This window comes from Microcaecilia unicolor, chromosome 2 (assembly GCF_901765095.1).
Source record: "Microcaecilia unicolor chromosome 2, aMicUni1.1, whole genome shotgun sequence".
In the NCBI taxonomy this organism is placed as follows: domain Eukaryota; kingdom Metazoa; phylum Chordata; class Amphibia; order Gymnophiona; family Siphonopidae; genus Microcaecilia; species Microcaecilia unicolor.
Genome location: NC_044032.1, coordinates 551594316 through 551608339, shown reverse-complemented (window position 1 = coordinate 551608339; position 14024 = coordinate 551594316). Strand labels below are relative to the sequence as shown.

General features: G+C 47.7%; 1 protein-coding gene across 1 annotated transcript in view; it reads left to right on the top strand.

The window, feature by feature from the left end:
- The window catches only part of FRYL (FRY like transcription coactivator), a 655466-nt gene that overhangs the window by 518797 nt on the left and 122645 nt on the right, over positions 1-14024 (top strand).

Sequence of the window (14024 nt, the reverse complement as noted above, 5' to 3'; positions counted from 1 at the left end):
CATATAATATGGCATTTGTTCAAGGGTGTACCCCTTCTGCTTTTACGAGGTGGAAGCGACTAGGTTTAGACTTATGGGGACAATTGGTGGAAAAAGGAAGCTTCATAGCTTTTGGAGAATTGGCAGAAACATATCACTTGCCTTCTAAGGATAATTATGCTTATTGTCAACTTATCCACTTTCTTGGCACCCGGGGGGTCAGGGATAAATTGTTTAGAGAAGTGACATTTTTAGAGGAAATGTGTGTAAGAGATCTGGGTTCTAAGGGCCTGATATCCTTGTTATATAAACATCTGAGAGATTCACTACCGACAACAAGTAGGCACCGCATAAGTTGGGAAAAAGAATTAGGTACCTCATATGAAGAAGGGGAATGGGAGCGTATGGAGCGTGCTTCGGCTTGTGTCTCTCCTGCAGTTAACATTCAAGAAAACAGTGTTAAAGTATTGTACCGCTGGTATCTAACACCAGTACGACTGAACCGAATGTTCCCAAAGGTCCAACCTTTGTGTTGGAGAAATTGTGGTCAATTGGGCACCTTAGGCCATATTTGGTGGACATGCAAGAAGGTTAAGGCGTTCTGGAAAGCGATCCAGAACAGGCTCCAAATGTGGGTTAGATCTAGTATTCCTTGGGACCCGGCAATATTTTTGTTTAATCGACCTATTCCAGGGATACCTGCAGAAGGGAAGGCATTGGCGCGGGCTTGTTTTTGTGCAGGTCGTGTGATCATTGCCAGATCCTGGAAGCAGTGTCATACCCCTTTAATAGCGAAATGGATATATCTGATGGAGTATATAGCGGAACAGGAACGACTATTGGCACAGGAGAAAAAAACAATGCCAAAGTGGACGAAGATATGGACCCCTTTTGTGTCTAAAGAATAGTCTCTGGATATGTCGGGGCATATATTGATTTAAATGTATATGAACCTTGTGGGGGCGGGGGGAGTGGGTTTAAGTTGTTTAGTTTATGCTTTACTTAATACTTATTTTCAATGTACTTCTAATGTTTAAAAATGACCGGACTATATTTGGTTGATAACAGGGGTTCCTGCTTTTGTAGGACCTTTACTGCAGATGAATCTAAAATGTTTGATAATGTTCTGTCATATTGTTTTCCACAATGTATGTTTACTGGATTCATTAATAAACGTCTGGTTTAAAATTAAAAAAAAAAAAAAAAAGTAATGTTGTTTACCTGATGTTATAAACCATGGCTTTGATCATTTATGTTGTTTTTATACTGCTAATCCTTCAGCTGGCCCTTCTCAGGCCTCAAAGTACCTCCACTTAAAACTGTTCAGCTAGAACTTCAGGGTTATGGAATTATTATAGTTTAGTTTTTAACTTTATTTAATGTAATTTAAAATTCTTACCCCATCTAGCTTTCTGCAGAGGAAAGGGAAAGAGGATGAGATTTAATAATAGCGCATTTCTGTGGTTACACTCAAAGTGGTTTATATATTTTATACAGGTACTTATTTTGTACCTGGGGCAATGAGCACAACAATTTTGAGTCGTCCAATTTCAAAGTACATCATAAATTGTGTAAAAAATAAAAAAAAAACCATAAATGAAATAACAGTAGTACCAAAGAGATTACAATAGGCAATAGACAATGTAAATGATAATTAAAACATTCTTAAGACTTATTTCCTTCCCATTTGCTATCCCATGATTATTTTATGGCCCACTGTATTTTATACTTAACAATGTACCTGGTGCTTGCCACTGTTAGTAAAATATCTAAAATCCACCATAGGCAAGTGAAACTCTCTGCTAAATGCTATTGTAGATTAAGAGGAAAAGACTTCAGACACTTGGTTCCAGCTGATATTAATCTCGTTAGTACAGCCGACCGTCTTGCTCCGCGTATACTTTGAACCAACGTTCATAAGGTAAATACGCTAGTGAGTATCATCATCAGTCAGAAAAACCTCAAATTCTAGTAACTATGTTAGAATCTTAAACAAACTTTATGCCATTTTGTAAAGTTTTAAGAAACTAGTACTTAGCTGTGATCTGTGCTAAGACTACTGGGTATGCCCACTCCCAACAGTGAGCTCCTGTTTCGCTCAATGCTTCATAAGGAGCTGGACCCCATGTCTTCTCACAGCAAACTGTAGAAATAAATACATAGTTTCATGCGAGAGTAGAAAATTCTGGGAACAATGAATCATGCTTTTGTAATGCCTACCTTCAAGTACCGTATGTTTTCCTGTTAGAAAAACTTTTCAAAATGGCGGTAGGAATTTAAAGATCTCTCTAGCTTTCCTTAGCCAATCAAGGAACACTTAATGTTAAAGGGACCTCCTCTACTAAAATGGACAAGCAGGGCCATTTAACGGAACAATTGAAACAACAATCTATAGGTGTCCCGTTCCGGGCCCTTACCTGGCGGTCCGCGGGCCGGAGCGAGAGGCTGGGGCGCCCGTGGGATGCGGGGCAGCGGGGGAAGGCTGCCACGGGGATCGCCGCGACTGCAGGCTGCTCCGAGGCCGGCGATCCAGAAGAGCAAGCGCCGGCCTCGGAGAAGGAGATCCGCCGGCCAAGATGGCGGCGCCGGCGTCGTCGTCCTCCTCGCTACAGCGGGACCAGCGAGGAGGCTCCGCCCACTTGCGCCGGATTGGCGCATCCGCGTAGGAACTCCGCCCATCGGACGGGAGGACCAATCCGGGCCCCCGCTGCCGGCCTGGGCGAAGAGGATTGGTTCCAGCGGTTCCCCAGCCAGGACGAGCGGGGGATTTAAACAGGAACACGGAAGGGGTCCAGTGCTTCCGTTTTGTTGTTTGAAGCCACATTCCAAGCCTGTGTTTGTTCCTCGTGCCAGCTAGCCGTCCTGCTAGCTATTTCCAGTAAAGACTGTGTTTGTTCCTCGTGCCAGCTAGCCGTCCTGCTAGCTATTTCCAGTAAAGACTGTGTTTGTTCCTCGTGCCAGCTAGCCGTCCTGCTAGCTATTTCCAGTAAAGACTGTGTTTGTTCCTCGTGTCAACTAGCCGTCCTGCTAGCTATTTCCAGTGATGACTGTGTTTGTTCCTCGTGCCAGCTAGCCATCCTGCTGGCTATTGCCAATAAAGACTGTGTCCGTTCCCCGTGCTCAGCTAGCCGCCCGGCTAAGCCACGCTCACCAAGGACTCTGTACCCACATCCAGCCAGGCCAGCCGTCACCCCGCGGTTCCAGCAGTCCTGCTGGCCGCCCGCAGCTGAGGGCTCAACCCTCGGTGAACGGCAGTCGCCGCGGGTGAAGATTCGGGGTGCTCGGTGATTTCCTGGCCCTAGTGGGGCTCGGGAAGACTCGAGAGCTCACCAATACCGGAGTGACATCAGAGCCGCGACAGAAAACGGAAGCCATGAGCTCGCCGACGCAACCTGATCTACGGGACCTGGCCAAGGTTCTCCAGCAGCAACAGGAACAGCTCAATGCCCTGTCTGGGGCGCTCCAGAATGTATGTTCTCAGCTTTCCACGCTTCAGGTACAGAACCAGGCCGCTGCGGTCCAAGGGGTCGCAGCGGCTCCCCGTATGGGAGGGTTCCGCGTGGGACCTCGGTTCCCTGAACCAGCACGATACGATGGGACCCCGGGAGGTTGTCGGGGGTTCCTCAACCAGTGTAACCTGGCCTTCCGGATGCAACCGGAGGCCTTTGCTTCGGACCAAAGTAAGGTGGGCTACATTATGGGCCTTTGTGAAGGAAAAGCCCAGGACTGGGTGGCCCCCCTGAACGAACAACATGACCCCATTTTGGATGATTATAACGAATTTCAGCGCCGGTTCCGGATGGTGTTCGACCTTCCGGGAAGACCTTCCTCCGTGGCATCAGAACTGCTCCGGATTCATCAGGGAGAAGGTACGGTGGCCGATTATGCCATCCGGTTCCGTACCTTAGCCACGGAGCTGCGTTGGAATCCGGAGTCCTTGATGGCCATTTTTATGGAGGGATTACAAGAACGAATCAAGGATGAATTGGCGGGACGGGAGATTCCCGGACAATTGGATGCCCTCATATCACTCTGTATACGGGTGGACACCCGATTCCAGGAGCGAGCCAGAGCCCGGGCGGAGCGGCAGAAGTGGGCACGAGGGACCTCCCGGACGAGCAAAGGGCCGTCCTCTCGCCAGGGGAACCGGGACACTACGGAGCCCGGGGAGGAGCCGATGGTGATGGGCCGGCAACGGTTGACTCCCGCCGAAAGACAGCAACGACAGTCAAACGGACTGTGCTTCTATTGTGGGAAGGCTGGGCATTTCCTCCGGACTTGTTCCATCCGGCCGGGAAATGCGCTCCCCAAGGCACCCTGAGGGGAGGGTTCTTGGGGCACTCCGCTCCCCTACCATACACCCTGATCATCCTACCGGTGACCTTACGGTGGCAGGAGGCCACGGTTCAGACCCGAGCCCTGGTGGACTCGGGGTCAGGGGGCAATTTTATTGGGCTCGAACTGCTGCAGCAAATGGGCTGGCCCACGCTCCCCCGGAGGCCGATGCTGCGGATAACCTCCATCCAAGGAACTACCCTTCCCCAGTCGGTCACTGAGATTACTCCAATGTTGGGACTGCAAGTGGGGGAGAACCATCGGGAGGAAGCCGAATTCTTAGTATTATCCCGGACCATCCACCCTGTGGTTCTGGGACTGCCATGGTTACGATACCACAACCCGGTTATCGACTGGGTCGGGGGAAGAATTCAAGCGTGGGGTAATTCCTGTCAAGAGACATGTTGTAAGGGTCGGGCTGGCAGCTGTCCGGCCTTAAATACGTTGCCCGAGGAGGGACCGGGTGAACTGGGCTCCTTGCCTATGGATTATAGAGACTTTGCAGATGTGTTTAATCCCAAGGAGGCGGAGGTACTACCGCCGCATAGGTCTTTTGACTGTGCTATCAATTTGAAGACGGATACGGTACCCCCACGGGGCCGACTGTACAAACTGTCCCGAGGAGAGTTCAAGGCAATGCGAGAATACATCCATGAGAACCTACGGAAAGGGTTCATTCAGCCGTCTACATCCCCAGCCGGGGCAGGGTTCTTTTTCGTTACCAAGAAGGATGGGTCGCTGAGACCTTGCATTGACTATCGGGGATTAAATGCCATCACCGTGAAGGATCGGTTCCCGCTGCCGCTCATTCCCGAGCTCTTGGACAGACTGCAAGGAGCTCAGATCTTCACGAAGTTAGATTTGCGGGGGGCCTACAATCTAGTACGAATCCGGTCCGGGGACGAATGGAAAACGGCTTTCAACACCCACGAGGGACATTTTGAATATCGGGTGATGCCGTTCGGTCTCTGCAATGCCCCTGCGGTGTTTCAACGCCTTATCAATTGTGTACTAGAGGATTTGCTAAACTCCACGGTGATTGTATATCTGGACGACATCCTAGTTTACTCTAAGGACCCCCTGGAGCATCCGGGCCATGTTCGTGCAGTGCTGCACCGCCTACGTCAAGCCCATCTATTTGCTAAGCTGAGTAAGTGCGCTTTCCATCAGCGATCCTTACCCTTTTTAGGGCATATCCTGCTTCCAGGGGGGTTACAGATGGAGCCAGACAAGCTCCAAGCCATTCGAGAGTGGCCTCAACCGAAGGGCCTGAAGGCCTTACAACGATTCCTGGGCTTCGCCAATTACTATCGCCAATTTATTCCCCAGTACTCCCGGTTGACAACCCCGTTGACGGCGCTCACCCACAAGAACGCGAGGGTCAGGGATTGGCCGCCAGAGGCGCAAGCGGCTTTTCATCGGGTAAAAGAGGCTTTTGAGTCCGCGTCCATTCTGTTGACCCCCGACCCTGAGAAACCTTTCATTGTAGAGGTGGACGCGTCCGCCCTAGGGGCCGGGGCGGTCATTTCTCAAATCAACCCCGAAGGCCGGCGCCAACCGTGCTCCTTCTTTTCACGTAAATTCTCCCCAGCCGAGCGGAATTATACGGTAGGGGATAGAGAACTCTTGGCTTTGAAACTAGCACTGCAGGAGTGGAGACACTTGCTGGAAGGAGCGGAACACCGGTTCACGGTCATCACTGATCATAAGAACCTCCTATACCTCCAAGAGGCTCAGCGGTTGAATCCCCGACAGGCTCGGTGGTCATTATTCTTTGCCAGGTTTCATTTTCAATTAGTGTTCCGGGCGGCCTCCCAGAATACCCCGGCAGATGCGCTCTCCCGGGCCTTCGAGGTACCAGAAGAGACTAAGGAGACTCATCCGATGTTAGACCCCGCTTGTCTCAGTGCGGCCACAGGGGAGGTTGCACCGATCCAGAAATTCGTGGCGGCCGCCGATCGGAAAGAGGTTCTGCAATGGGGGCACTCGTCTAGATGGGCCGGGCACTTCGGGTACCAAAAGACACTCCGATTCATCACACGACATTATCGATGGCCACAGATGAGACGAGACATCCTCCAGTTTGTTACCTCGTGCCCGGTATGTGCCCGAACCAAGCCAGTAGGAGGACCCCCCGTGGGAGACCTACAGCCACTGCCCGTGCCGACCAGTCCCTGGTCGGAGATATCCATGGACTTTATCACTGACTTACCTCGCTCCCAGGGTCATACCGTGATCTGGGTTGTGATAGATCGGTTCTCTAAAATGGCTCACTTTGTTCCATTCGCGAACCTCCCGTCGGCCGCCTCTCTAGCTCAAGCCTTCATTCACCACATTTTTCGACTACATGGACTACCCACGCGGATCATCAGTGACCGAGGACCCCAATTTACCTCCCGCTTCTGGAGAACTTTGTGCACGGCCTTGGGGGTGGAGAACCATTTTTCATCCGCTTACCATCCTCAAACCAACGGCATGGTGGAGAGGATTAATCAAACCTTGAAAGGATTCTTACGAGCTTTTGTCAACCAACGACAAGATAACTGGGTTTCTCTGCTTCCCTGGGCCGAGTTCGCCTATAACCAAAGTGACCACTCGTCCTCAGGGCAGTCCCCGTTCTTCCTGGTATATGGACGACATCCTCGGCTTCCAGGGCCGTTCCCGGCTACCGCCATAACCCCGGCGGGGGACCAAGTCGTGGCCGACCTACAAAAGGTCTGGAAGATGGCTAGGGAACAATTACAGAAGACCGCGACCAAGGACAAGATCTTTGCTGACCGCCATCGGCGGCCCGCTCCCGTGCTCCAACCAGGACAGAAGGTATGGTTAAGCACGAAACATCTGAGATTCCGAGGTTCTTCCCGAAGATTGGGACCTCGATATGCGGGACCATATGCAATCCAAGAACGAATTGGGCCAGTAACGTATCGGTTGCGGTTACCCGGCACCCTACGAGTGCATAACGCCTTCCATATCTCGTTATTGAAGCGGTTCCGGGGGTCCGGGTGGCACCCGCCCCCGGCCCAAGAAGAAGATCTCCAGGTGGCCCCGGACCCGGAGTACGAGGTAGGAGAAATTCTCGACTCAAAGTGGCGGCGGGGAAGACTGCATTATTTGTTATCATGGAAATCTTTTGGCCCCGAAGACAATTCCTGGGAACCCGTGGCTAATGTTCATGCCCCAGAATTGGTCAAAGCCTTCCACGCCCGACATCCGTCCAAACCCGGGCCCCGGGAGAAGGGGTCATCCGGGGAAGATACTGTCCCGTTCCGGGCCCTTACCTGGCGGTCCGCGGGCCGGAGCGAGAGGCTGGGGCGCCCGTGGGATGCGGGGCAGCGGGGGAAGGCTGCCACGGGGATCGCCGCGACTGCAGGCTGCTCCGAGGCCGGCGATCCAGAAGAGCAAGCGCCGGCCTCGGAGAAGGAGATCCACCGGCCAAGATGGCGGCGCCGGCGTCGTCGTCCTCCTCGCTACAGCGGGACCAGCGAGGAGGCTCCGCCCACTTGCGCCGGATTGGCGCATCCGCGTAGGAACTCCGCCCATCGGACGGGAGGACCAATCCGGGCCCCCGTTGCCGGCCTGGGCGAAGAGGATTGGTTCCAGCGGTTCCCCAGCCAGGACGAGCGGGGGATTTAAACGGGAACACGGAAGGGGTCCAGTGCTTCCGTTTTGTTGTTTGAAGCCACATTCCAAGCCTGTGTTTGTTCCTCGTGCCAGCTAGCCGTCCTGCTAGCTATTTCCAGTAAAGACTGTGTTTGTTCCTCGTGCCAGCTAGCCGTCCTGCTAGCTATTTCCAGTAAAGACTGTGTTTGTTCCTCGTGCCAGCTAGCCATCCTGCTAGCTATTTCCAGTAAAGACTGTGTTTGTTCCTCGTGCCAGCTAGCCGTCCTGCTAGCTATTTCCAGTAAAGACTGTGTTTGTTCCTCGTGTCAATTAGCCGTCCTGCTAGCTATTTCCAGTGATGACTGTGTTTGTTCCTCGTGCCAGCTAGCCGCCCGGCTAAGCCACGCTCACCAAGGACTCTGTACCCACATCCAGCCAGGCCAGCCGTCACCCCGCGGTTCCAGCAGTCCTGCTGGCCGCCCGCAGCTGAGGGCTCAACCCTCGGTGAACGGCGGTCGCCGCGGGTGAAGATTCGGGGTGCTCGGTGATTTCCTGGCCCTAGTGGGGCTCGGGAAGACTCGAGAGCTCACCAATACCGGAGTGACATCAGAGCCGCGACAATAGGAAAGCTTTCCATTCAACTCGGTTGTTTAGACCCACAGGTGTTAAGGACTTCAGTCTATAGATCCATCGCTGTTCTTTTTGTATTAGACATCTATTTCTGTCTCATCCTCTAACTGATTTAGGGATATGATCAATCACCACACACTTAAAATCTTCAAATTTATGTGCTTTTTCCAAACTGTGTGTGACCACTGGTGCTTCTAATCTAGAATACTTTAGATTATGTTTATGGTCACTGAGTCTGTTTTTCAGAGAACGTGTGGTCTTTCCCACATATAACTTAGAGCAAGGGCACACCATAATATACACTACATGTGTAGATTCACAGTTAGTGTCGAATCATAAGTGATATTCTCTTCTATCTATGGGATTACTAAAGGTTTTCGTCTCCATCATCATCGGGCAAAATCTGCATTTAGTGCATGGTTTATGACCTTGATTTGTTCCCGCTGTATTTTATGCAGTTCTCCGCATGTTTGCTCAGTTGGCTAGAAATGCCATAAGATTGTACCCCATGCCCTCCAACAGAGCATAAATGCCGAGTGACACTAGACTGAGGTCTGTACTTATATCTGCCTCTAGATATAACACTTGGGGGGAAGGGTAGATTTTAAGGTATAGTGAAAGTTGAGCTTTACCATATCTTTTATATACAGTGAAAGTGCTTACCTGTAGTTTCTCTGTACTGCAGGTTAGTTACTCCCATAGTATATGATTAATACTGTTTGCTATCAGCCTCTTAAGCAGTGTTTTTCATACTGTCCAGGAACATCGGTCCACTAAGCCGATGTAACATAGTAACATAGTAGATGACGGCAGAAAAAGACCTGCATGGTCCATCTAGTCTGCCCAAGATAAACTCCTATCTTGAATTTGTACCTGTCTTTTTCAGGGCACAGACCGTATAAGTCTGCCCAGCAGTATTGCCCGCCTCCCAACCACCAGTCCCGTCTCCCATCACCGGCTCTGGTACAGATCGTATAAGTCTGCCCTCCCCTATCCTAGCCTCCCAACCACCAACCCCTCTTCCCCCACCTGCTCCGCCACCCAATTTCAGCTAAGCTTCTGAGGATCCATTCCTGCTGCACAGGATTCCTTTATGCATATCCCACGCATGTTTGAATTCCGTTACCGTTTTCATCTCCACCACCTCCCGCGGGAGGGCATTCCAAGCATCCACCACCCTCTCCGTGAAAAAATACTTCCTGACATCTTTTTTGAGTCTGCCCCCCTTCAATCTCATTTCATGTCCTCTCGTTCTACCGCCTTCCCATCTCCGGAAAAGATTTTTTTGCGGATTAATACCTTTCAAGTATTTGAACGTCTGTATCATATCACCCCTGTTCCTCCTTTCCTCCAGGGTATACATGTTCAGGTCAGCAAGTCTTTGGTCATACGTCTTGGAACGCAAATCCCATACCATTCTCGTAGCTTTTCTTTGCACCACTTCCATTTTTTTAACATCCTTCGCAAGATACGGCCTCCAAAACTGAACACAATACTCCAGGTGGGGCCTCACCAACGACTTGTACAGGGGCATCAACACTTCCTTTCTTCTGCTGATCACACCTCTCTCTATACAGCCTAGCAACCTTCTCGCTACGGCCACCGCCTTGTCACACTGTTTCGTCGCCTTCAGATCCTCGGATACTATCACCCCAAGATCTCTCTCCCCCTCAGTACCTATCAGACTCTCCCAGCCTAACACATACGTCTCTCGTGGGTTTCTACTCCCTAAATGCATCACTTTGCATTTCTTCGCATTGAATCTTAATTGCCAAACCTCAGACCATTCTTCTAGCTTCCTCAGATCCCTTTTCATGCTTTCCACTCCCTCCCGGGCGTCCACTCTGTTGCAAATCTTAGTATCATCCGCAAATAGGCAAACTTTACCTTCTAACCCTTCGGCAATGTCACTCACAAATATATTGAACAGAATCGGCCCCAGCACCTGGGCAGTATTAATAACACTGCTTATGATGCTCCCAGGCCACATCTGAAAGGGGCCAGTCCTCCTTCCTGATGATATCCCCCTCATCATACCCCCAACCCTCATCTGTGGGCTTCAGAGGAAGTAGAGGTTCTAACCTATAACAGTCATTAATGTGAAGAAATGTCCACAGAGTCCTTCCCTCAGTATAAGATTTAATGTAAACCTGAAATAAGGTGCTGTTTTTGTTTTTTTTTTTGTAGGATGTGGAAATAATGGCACGAAGGGTAGGAAGCAAGGCATTCCAGAATGAAGGGAGAAAAAAAAAAGGCATGAATCTATATTGTTTATTGCTGAAAAGTTGCTTGATATGCTGCCTAAACACATGAACACACAAAGCATTTTACATACTAATTAAATTGAAGGAAAGGAACCCCGGCATTTAAAATAGGACAGAATAGTAAAGCAGACTAAAACAAAATAGAGAACTAAAATTAAACTAAGGTAAATTGCATCCTATCTGAAGTCAAAGAGGGAAGCGCATAGGTGTTTTGAGAACACTGACTCATCCGTTTAGTAGAAGTAGGAACATGAACCAAGAATGATGAGGATGAGGTAGATAAGTTATAAGTTATTTTAAACGTAAACATCAACATCTTAAATCTTAAAACGGCTCTCAGTAGGTGACCATAAGAGTAGCCATACTGGGTAAGACCAGTGGTCCATCTAGCCCAGTATCCTGTTTCCAGACAGTGGCCAAGCCAAGTCACAAGTACCTGGCAGGAACCCAAATCGTGGCAACACTCCATACTACAAATCCCAGGGCAAGCAGTTGCTTCCCATGCCTGTCTCAATAGCAGACTATGGACTTTTTCTCCATGAATTTGTCCAAACCTTTTTTTAAACCCAGATATGCTAACCACTGTTACCACATCCTCCGGCAAAGAGTTCCAGAGCTTAATATTTGTTGAGTAAAAAAATATTTCCTCCTATTTGTTTTAAAAGTATTTCCGTGTAATTTCCTTGAGTATCCCCTAGTCTTTGTACTTTTGGAACGAGTAAAAAAATTGATTTACTTCTACTTGTTCTACCCCACTCAGGATTTTGTAGACCTCAATCATATCTCCCTTCATGCATCTCTTTTCCAAGCTGAAGAGTCCTAACCTCTTTAGCCTTTCCTGATACGAGAGGGGTTCCATCCTCTTTATCATTTTGGTCGCTCTTCTTTGAACCTTTTCTAATTCCACTATATCTTTTTTGAGATACGACGACCAGAACTGAACGCAACACTCAAGGTGCGAATGCATCATGGAGTAATACAAAGGCATTATAGTAGTTTCTGTGTTGTTCACCATCCCTTTCCTAATAATTCTTAGCATCCTGTTTGCTTTTTTGGCCGCCGCCACACACTGAGCAGAAGATTTCAGCGTATTATCTACAACGACACCCAGATCTGTTTCTTGAGTGCTGACCCCCAAGGTGGACCCTAGCATCAGATAACTGTGATTCGGATTATTCTTTTCAACGTGCATCACCTTGCATTTGTCCACATTAAATTTCATCTGCCATTTAGACACCCAGTCTTCCAATTTCCTAAGGTCTTCCTGCAATATTTCACAGTCCACACGTATTTTAACAACCTTGAATAGTTTTGTATCATCTGCAGATTTGATCACCTCATTCGTCATTCTGATTTCCATATCATTTATAAATATATTAAATAGTACCGTCCCAGTACAGATCCCTGTGGCACTCCACTCTCCTTCATTGAGAAAACTGACTATTTAACCCTTCCTTCTGTTTTCTGTCCAATAACCAATTCCTAATGTACACCAGATCCTTACCTCCTATCCCTTGGCTCTTTAATTTTCTCAAGAGTCCCTTATGAGGAACTTTTTCAAAAGTTGTACTAACAGTGGGTTACATGGGAATACTTAGGTTGCTACAAAAATAAACAACAAGCTGTTTTTGTGTTTGTAGTGGCTTCAATGTAGGAGTAGACAGACCTTGATATATAACATTACAGTAGTTCCAACAAAGCAGTAACAGTACCTGAAATATTGTATGAAAATCAAGCTATGACTAATAGTCGTAATCTCTCTTACAGCCTTATTAATATGCCCTCATAAAAACAGTTGTAAATCAAGGAGAATGCCCAAATAGCAAGCCTCCTGTTTCACAGATAAACAAATATGCCCAGTTTGCAATGTTGGAGTTGCTATAAAATGAGAGTCACATGTATCAAAGAAAACCTCAGTTATAGTATAATTAATAGCAAGACCATGCATCTTCAACTAGTTGGCCACACCCATAAAACAGTTCACCATCACAGCTAACTGGATATCTTCCTGGATTGAAAAAGACTCATACAGCACCTGCATAAAGATGGTAATAAACCACATACAATTGGAGAATGGCACATAATGACTGTAAATAAAGGTTAAATAGAAACAGCCAAAAGTGCAGTCTTGCAGGACACCTTGTTCAATTTATACCATGATGAAGTAGAGACTCCTACCCATATTTGTTGCTCCTGACCAGTTAGATATGATTGAAACCAACAGAGAACTACAGAACAGTTGACTGAATTGAAGGCAGAAGAAATATCAAAAAATAAGTACAGATCCACAATCCTTTATTTCCATTCCCTCTATTAATCTATCAAATAAACAACCCATTAACCATTCAACTCCGTGACAGCATCAAAAACCCATACTGATGTTGATCCAGTGGAAAGTGCAGGTGAAGATCATTCTCCAATTGTGCCATCACCGACTGTATTATCAACTTTGGAAGAAGGGGCAGGAATTGTTGCATTTAGTAAAGGGCTTTTTCCCTTTCCTTCAAGTTATGGAAGAATCCATTTGGTGCTGAACAAAACCACAGGATCATGTACCTCTGTCTTGAAGAACACTTGTCACAAGTAAGTAACTTTATTTTCTTAGGGCTTTATTCCATATTGAGTATATATAACTCAAACTTCTGTTGTGAATGTGAAGGTAGATAAGAGAGACATTAGTCTGCCTAATTTATTTCATTTTTTAGTGTCATAGACTATTTTTGATTGATCATTTTCCCTTCACATTTTTGCAAATAAGGTCATTCTGTTCTTGTCCCATGTCTTCTTCAATTCTGTTATGATCCTGACCGCTACCACTTTCACAAGGAGTTTATTTTATACAGTTGCTAATACCATGAAAATTTTGTAGTGATATACCTTAATCTACTCATAATCATATAACGTCTAATTGATCTATATATTCCTTTTCACTAAAAAATGGGTATGAATCTTGTATATGATTTATATGTCTGACTATATTCACGTCTGTTGTATCCCCATTTATCTCCTTTCCTCTATTTTATACATATTTAGGTCTTTGTCTCATAAGACTTTTTTTTTTTAGCAAAAAAGAAGCACACAAGGTCCTTCAAGAGTAAAACAATCAAAATGCCTTTAATAAATTGACCCGACATGGGCAGTGCTTCGGAGTATGTACGCCTGCAGCAGGGGTCGGTCGAAATCAAGGCACTTGAGAACAAAGCAAAGAAGAAA